Here is an 8637-nt window from a genome sequence, read left to right as displayed (position 1 = left end):
AGCCACCTCTTTGTTGGGTTTAGTCGAGATTGAGATTGATTGTCTTCCTCCCTATCAGTTTTTGTTGGATGCCCCAGCTCATCTTCTTCCCTCTCATCAGGAGTTGAATGAGCATGTCAAACAGGATATCTATAGGCAGTACATTACCACTACTTTGTGTCATCCCCTGGGTGGTTTGCGACCTAAGATGGCCTTCTAAGCTGAGCATTTTCTTGTTATTCAGGATGGTATTGTCGTTTGCCCTGCCTATCTTTACTGGTGTTGGAATCATGCATTACGGTTCTCTTTGGGCTCTTCTAGGGTTGGTTCTCATCGTCTTAGGGCTCAGACTGATCACCATATGGATCAGGCTAATTGATTATGCTAGTTATGCACTCTGATGGAGGTTGAGACTGAGACTCACTTCATATTTTGTTGTCCTCATTACTATGAGATCATAGGGAGATTCTATTGCCTTTTCAGAGACTATTCTTCTCTCTCGATGTTCTTCATTTATATTGATCAACAATGTTTAGCACTTTATCTTCATGAGGCCACCCATCTTCGAGAGAATACACTGTAGTCCTTCATCAGAGACAAACTTCTGATCAGCTCATTACCACCTTTTTCTCTCCCTTGTCTCCTCCATGGGGTATGAAAAGGCCTTCTACTACTTCACATTCCAGATATGTCAAACATTGTACCAGTCTCTACAGGCAGCATCAGTCCTATAGGGGTTCTTCACAGCATCTGAAGACTATGGATTGTCCATGAATGTACCTCTCTATTATGAATTTCTTTGTGACATTGAAGGACCCTTAGTCCTTGCCTTGTCTTTCTTTCTTCTTGTTTCTTTGTTCCTTTTCAGTCACCGTTTGGTGCCTTTGCTTGGTTGGCTCTTTTGTTTGTATGCTCAGTCCCATAAACCGTTTTGATTTTTCATGGACATTAATAATTTTATCTTATCTTATCTTAATGCAACAGTTCACAGGTTAGCCCACGATCCTTAAAAATGTGGGTACATTGATGAGAAGCTCATACTTTCCATTGCAATATCTATATAGTTAAAGCCTCATTCTTATTCCCTTACTCCTTTATCTGATTTGAAATGAAATTCTTTTACCCTAGCAATGAAATAAAACAATTTGAAATGGTAAATTCAGGTTAACAACATGGACAAAGAAAATATTGAAAGACAAGAGACTGCCATGTTGAAACTTGGAAGTAATTTAGATTAGTACATTAAACACCACCCATGAACACCAACAAGTAGAGGCAAAAACATAATGGAAGCAATGGTGATCATATCTTAGACGATGACTTACTTCATGAAAAATCAAAGACCTAATTGGTTGATGAGCATGAAATGTAGAGGTTTGGGAGAAGAGAACCCATATTTTTCACTTTGGAGGTGGTTGAGGTAGGATTGGACTTAATTATATATTTCTCTGCCTATATTCACAACTAGGCCAAGTAAGATTATACCTCATCTTGAGGCATTCCTTCGTGATTGCTCGCTCCCTAGCGATGGTTGTTACTTACATTAGGTATTGATTTCCATTCTCCTATTTGTTGATGATGTGATTCTCTTAGCATCTTCCCTCAATGATCTTCAGCGACTTCTTGATGGCTTGGCCTCTTTCTATGACTCAGGTGAGCTAGTTGTGAATCTGGGCAAGACTCGGGTCATGGTCTTCAATTGTTTGAAGACCTCACACCTTCATGTTTACTTCCAGGGTACCAAGATCGAGAGTTCATCTTCATATACATACTTGTGGGTTAAGTTTTCTAGACCTCACTTCAGCTTGAGACCAACCATGTAGCCCTGAGTCAATAAGGGGCTCAGCTCCCTCGCTATTCTTGAGTGACAGTGCTTTCGACACCACTTCCAAAACACCACAACTAAGATGTCCCTTCATGACTCCCTAGTCAAGTCAATTGTCCTTTATGGATCTACTGTTTGGGGTCCCTCCCTCTTGGAGTATGATTGGGCCTCTATTGAGACAGTCCAAACTCTTTTTCTCTGGCACATTATCAAATGCCACCGATCCACACCGCACAATGTCATTCTGGCAGAGTTTGGAGCACACCCTTTTAGATTGGGGACCATCTTTAGTCTAGCTTCTTCACCAACTCTGGAGCTTCGTTGATTTCCCCGATGGTCGTTATAGATATTCCTACTTGGCTTACTATTCCTCTAAGGAGGTTGCAGGTTTGGACTCTCATCACAGATCTTGTTATTGATATACCCAGGCCTTTGCCCTCTTAGGCTTGATTGGTATTGGTATGGATCGTCTTCCCCCCTTTCAATTTTCTCTAGACGTTCCAACCCACCATCTTCCACCCTAGCAGGAGTTGAATGAGTGTGTTAGACTTGACATCTACAGACAATATGTTATCACAACTAGGAGGAATCCTTGAGGTGGCTTCGTCCGCGTATGGCCTTCTATGCTGAGAACTTCCTTGATATCCAGGATAGGATCAACCTATGCCCCCGATACCTCACTCATCATTGGACTCATGCTCTTCGCATCTCCTTGGGATCTTTTAGAGTGGGATCCCATTAGCTACATATTCAAACTGATCACCAGATTAGCAGGGAGCACAGGCTTTGTCGACTTTGTCACCTCAAAGAGGTTGAGACCAAGTCTCACTTTATCTTTCATTGCCCCATTTACTATGAGATCTAGGGGAGATTCTACTATTTTTTCAGAGAGTTTCAATCTCTTCCCTAATTTTTCAAATATATCGACTAGCACTATCTTGCATTTAATCTTTAAGAGACCATGCCGCTTCGTGAGCACACTCTATAGCTCCAACTTTACTTGACACTGACTCCTATGTAGCTCATCACCTCCTTTTTAGTCCTACAGTTCCTTCCTGAGGATTGAAGTGGTCTCTCTACACTATCTTGATTCACACCAAATTTGTGAGACCCCACAGAGATCACACTCGGTAGCACCTCTCTACTACTACTACTTCATGTAGGCCTTAGAGGCGACCTTTTAGAGCACCTGATTGTTCTAAGGAATACCTTTCCATTCTTGACTATTACTCGCATGTGAGTTCTTAATTGTTGTGCTTCATTCTCTTGGTTCTTTTGTTGTTTGTCTTTCATGCTATTTTCGTGGATGTCTTTTGGTGCTCCCCTTTGTTGACATTTTCCCTTTGTACTATTTCCAGTACCTTAGACCCTCGTTGGTCCCCTGTTAGACACTAATAAATTTATCTTATCTTATCAATAGTTGATTCCACATCTTTGCACTTTGAATAGGCAAGTCTTGTGAAATTGGATAAGCTTGAACAAGCATTAATGATAGGACACAATATAAACATCTTGGCCGAGAATATTAATATCTCAAGCATTTGTTCCAAATTTTCACATTTTGAAGAGGTAAGACTTATATAGAATTGGAGAAATTCTAATGAAAATTGATGATAGTAAGTCCAGAGAATGGAACTAAGGAAGCTTGGAAGAAGAATGTATATTTTTCTCTTTTGGGCTAGTTGATGTAGAGTAGCACTTCATTATGTATTGTATTGTCTATATAAGTCTATGGGAAAATAAAATTATTATCCAAAGTAGTCAATAATAATTATCTCGATTAAAAAGAAGAAAGACAAAATAAAATAAATCTTTGAAGTGTCTCTTTCATTAAGAAAATATTTCAGGGCTTAGAATGTATATGCAACAGGTGGTTTGTGCTTGAACTAATTCCAGAATCTAAATGTATGCAAGCATTGTACACAAATCTCATTCATGATTATTCCATTTGTGTTTTCCTTTTTATTAGTGAAGTATCAAGATTTATAACCTATGTTGAATATTTTTGTCTCCTAGTAGAAAAAGTGGCCTTTTGACTTGTAATAGAAGATATGAATGTGCATATAGAGTAACACCAAAATTTATGAATCATGTAATTTTAAATGAATTGTTTATTTTTGTTGTCTTTGTTCAACTATATTGAGATACATACAGGGTGGTAGATTTTCCTTTATACTTCGAGTGATATGCGGAAAAGCTATTGAAGTTTTTATTCAAGATGTATATATTCACTAGCTTTTAGTTGTTTTTTCATGTTCCTTGGCATGCTTTGGTGATGGAGTGGCTGAATTATATCAACAACTAGAGGAGATGTTTTATTACTTTACAAAAAAGAATGTTCTTGAGTGGTGTTTCTTGCCCCTTGTTTGGTTTTATCTTTTTTCAGTTATTGGTTTCATCAAATCAGCTAGTCAGTGCATTGGTGGACCATATGTTACCTAAGGGGTATTTTATTATTCAAAATAATAATACCTTATGCCCAATTCCTTCTAGTAAAACCATGAGAAGTTGCAAAAAGTGAGAGGATTGTAATTCTCCTACCCAACTTGGCAAATGTTGTATTTTTTGTTGCAAAGATATATGCATCAATAAGGAGTGGTTCATTAGCCATAATTGTAACAACCCTTGACTCACTCATGGATCTCCTATTAAGATTTATTCTTTGGTTTATTACATATAAGATGTGGAAGCCAAATCTGTGTCTCTATCCAATTGGAAAAAAGTGCATGCAACCATTGATTAGGAATGTTTTTCCAAACCTTTCGGATGCAACCATTACCACCATTTTTTTAGAATGTTCAATATTTGCTAGATTATCTAGTGTCACTTTTTATATGTCATTTGTATCACTTATAACACCAAGGGATATCCATACTTCTTCCATAATTCCCATTATGTCGAAGACTGAGAATAGTAAAGGTTGGAGATAATTTCCAGACCAAGTCAAATTGTGATATTGCTATTAGGATTCAACTATGTGATTTTGAGTCAAACTCATTGACTCATGTTTCATGAGTAGTGATTCAAAATGAATCAATCTCTCATGAGAATAAATGGAACACTTAGTACTCATTGGATCTAGGTGATGATCACAGGGGTGAAGCACTAGAACTTCTCGGGAGGTCACCCATCCCAGTACTACTCTAGCCTGAGCGCACTTAACTTCAAAGTTTCCTCCATGGTTAAACCCAAAGCTTGCAACCCCATTTGCAAAACCTTCACCAAGTGTTGTGCCTTATGATCCATTCATTAGAAAGCCCCTTAAGTTCATCAATTGATAAGTAGGAGATAATTTCCATAGCAAGTCAAATTGTGATATTACAAACAAGGTTGCAAGCTTTGGGTTTAACCATAGAGGATGAGCATGTGTAATTTTAAACATGATGTTTTATAATTTGACATAACACTTAGATTTCTATTTCAATCATAATCATAAAAAGATTATTCCTATCTACAATATTTTTTTCTCATGTTACTTCTTATCTTAATAGGTAAAAAGTTTGAAGGTTGTTATATACAAATTAGAATGCAATTAAGAGTTAAAATTTATAAATAACATATATACAAGCACTAAAATGAGTTATAGAAATTTTCACATTTGAATTTATAGAAAAAATGTTAGAAGCAACACTATAAACTATCGAACCCAACTCCCATTCCAGTGACCTTTTTTTAATAAAACTCCTCCAACTTATCAATACATACCCCACAAAAGTTTGGGCAAATATCACCTACACATTATTTTCCTCTTCCACACTTCATGTGCTCCCCTAACATAGGCACGAATTGCTCGTGCACCCCTTGTTAGTCCCTGCCTTTTAAAGGCAAGGAACTAATGTTATCTTTTGCCCCCCCTAATTTAATTTTTGTTCGGATGGTCGTTGCTTTTTGTAAGGTTTTTGTCTTATGATTAAGGAAATCTAATTTTTGGGTATGAATTTTGGATTTTTGATTGGCCAGCAGCATTTTAGTCGGGTTTTTGCAGTTTTTCGAAAAAATAAAAATGCAACATAAATCAACACGCAAGCTTAATCTACATTTATTACCTGTCAGGAAGCAAGTCGATGGACAAAAAACGCAGTAAATGTATTTGTAAGGAAACTGACATTGTGGAGAGATAAAGTTTAACATTGTGTTTACTATTCAAATTAGCGCAGAGTTGAAGGGAAGGAGACAAGGTATGTTTTCCCTTTGCTGCTCTAGATGCATTTTTAGCTTATGATGATTTACAGAACATTGCAAGGTGATTTATAGATTTGTTTTTACAAAATTTTCAGTAGTTTTTCCTTTGTTCATTTTCTGTTCTCCTCTTTTTTGAGTTGGTATTTGGAATTTTACCAAGAATCGCAGTTGGGTTTTCACGAAAAATTTAATGGAAAAATGGGTTTTGTTTCGATTTCTCGACATTGATTTGTGTTGTTTCTATTGAATTGGGTCTCGCTCCATTTGAGTAAGAGTTGATAAGGGCAATTTTTTTTTTTTGTTTCTTTCAACCCTAGAAAAATGGCCGAGCCGGACTCGTGGAAAGACATGGATGCTCCATCTTCGAATCCGTGGGCTCCTTTGCGACTAAATGTGAATATCCATTCATTTTCATTCAATATAAATGGCGCAACTTTTGCTCCCGAACAAAACCCTTATTTTAATATTCTACCTTCACAGACAGCTCCGATTGCTTTTTATCCAGTAAATGCGATGAATCGTCGACAATTTGTATACCCAAAAAATCCTGTAGGGTTTAATCCTCAATCATTTGGCCGTAGACGTAAAGATTTGAACAGTTAAATGCAACTTTCGACTTTTAACCATTAAAAATTGGGTAATGATTTCACTTTTGAATAGGCATAAATATGAGACAGTCGGAGATGTCTTTCTTTTTCCTTTCTTTTGTACAACATACTAAAAGTGAAATGTTTGAGACATGCTTGCCAACTTTCTTTGTGTTTTGATTATTACTACTGATGTTTGTTGATGTTCCCTCCTTAGTTACTCCGAGTTGTCATTTGACCAGAGAACTAGAGGCATCACACATTTATTATTTGTCTTCTTCCTATAGGTGTAGTTTAAATGATCTTAGGTGTCTTAAGCGTATCTTTTGCTTTGAACCCTTGTTTGAGTGTGGCAATACAGGGCTAATCTGAGTTAAAACGAAAAAGCTCAGTTGGTTGAAATCTAGATGATCATTGATAATAGTGAAGCTTTATTTGCTTTTAGTCCTATCATCTCGAATATGAAAATTTGCGGAAGCACAGCATACACGTTTTTTCTTTTGAAATCAATTGAATGAGGGTTGTTTGGGCGACCACCAAATTCTGAGAATATTGTTAAATGTGCAACCAGTATGGTCAATTTGCATCCAGGGTGTTTGACAGAAAATACACTAACCATTTGCCTATTTGTTTATCTATGGAAACTTATAATAAACATAAACTTAAAAGAAAAATCTATAATCCAAAGAAAAATCCAGATCTCCCAACAGTCGGGCACATTAACAACGCCAGGGAATAATCTCCAAGTTGTTCTGTCATCTTTGTGAGGGAATTTCGTTCAAGTCAAATATTCGGATTTTTAAATTTTGAATGCCTAAGGTTGTGTTCAGAGCTTGGAGTTTCAAAGCCCACCTGTTTTACAAAATTCAGTTGTGTGTTTTTAAGAATATAGTGTCTAATGTTGTAGAAGAAGCTGTTGTTTAGTTTTTGTTATCCGCTCTGCATTATTTTATTATTTTGTTTTATTTATTATTCTAATAAAAAAAATTTGATTTATTTTATTGTTATGATACAGGTCACAGGTACAAAGTTCGCTGCAAGAAGATTTTCAGTAACAAGAAGCATAAAAGACAATCTTCTTTCAAGCAAAACAAGTTACATAGTCAATAATCAAGTGAGTGTTTTACAAACCAATTTAAACTTTCAAATATTAATAATAATATAAAATTTGTTTCGACAATATTCTGTCCCTTGTGATAAGCAATTGAATTCTGTATACGTTGGTTCAGTTTTGCTAGGAAATTTTGAAACTTTCATAAATAATGATGTTAGTATCTACTTCGAAATAATAAGTATAGTATATAATTTCTTTGAAAAAAAAAAATTTCCCTACTCAACAATTGAATTTGCTATGCATTAGTTCATTTTTCCTATGAGATTTTGAAACTTTTGTAAATAATGATCATAGTAGCTATTTTCACCTTTCTTTCCAATTAGTTCAACATAGAACAATTAACAATACGCCAATTTTTTTTTTGCACAAAACTACATTAGGAAATGGATTTCCATAATAGTTATGACAAATTCACATCATCAGCATCTGACAAGCTATAAACTAGGCCAACTAGACCACTATCTGAACCATCATTTCATATCTTACAACATACACAGCTACAAACACCAACACCAACCAATCGGAATACTCAATATTCGCTACGATCCTTAAAAGAAATAATCCGTAGTGGCAAAAATAAAGAAGGAACCGATGAAAACCAAAGACAAGAATCATCATCTTCCATGATACAAAGTCAACCACCTACAACGCAAAATACAAAATCTATCAACTTCTCAACAATATGCATAACAACAACAGAACAGGGTCATTTCAAAAGTAAGCATTCATTGCATTCCCTCAAAAATATAATACGAAAGAGTAGGAGCATAAGTTTTCTTCAACAAAATAGAAAGCAACAAAATCCTGGAAATGCTCGAACAAACAACAGACTTCACCACCATTTCCATCAAACTGCTAGACAGAACTCTAAACAACCCTCACTGCGTAGACAAATCTCAAAATCAATTAAAGCATACTAACGTATCATAAATGACACACCCATAAACCCA

This window comes from Cupressus sempervirens, chromosome 6 (assembly GCF_028749045.1).
Source record: "Cupressus sempervirens isolate cs-2001-9-10 chromosome 6, ASM2874904v1, whole genome shotgun sequence".
NCBI classification, from domain to species: Eukaryota; Viridiplantae; Streptophyta; class Pinopsida; order Cupressales; family Cupressaceae; genus Cupressus; species Cupressus sempervirens.
Note: the sequence above shows the minus strand (reverse complement) of the source record.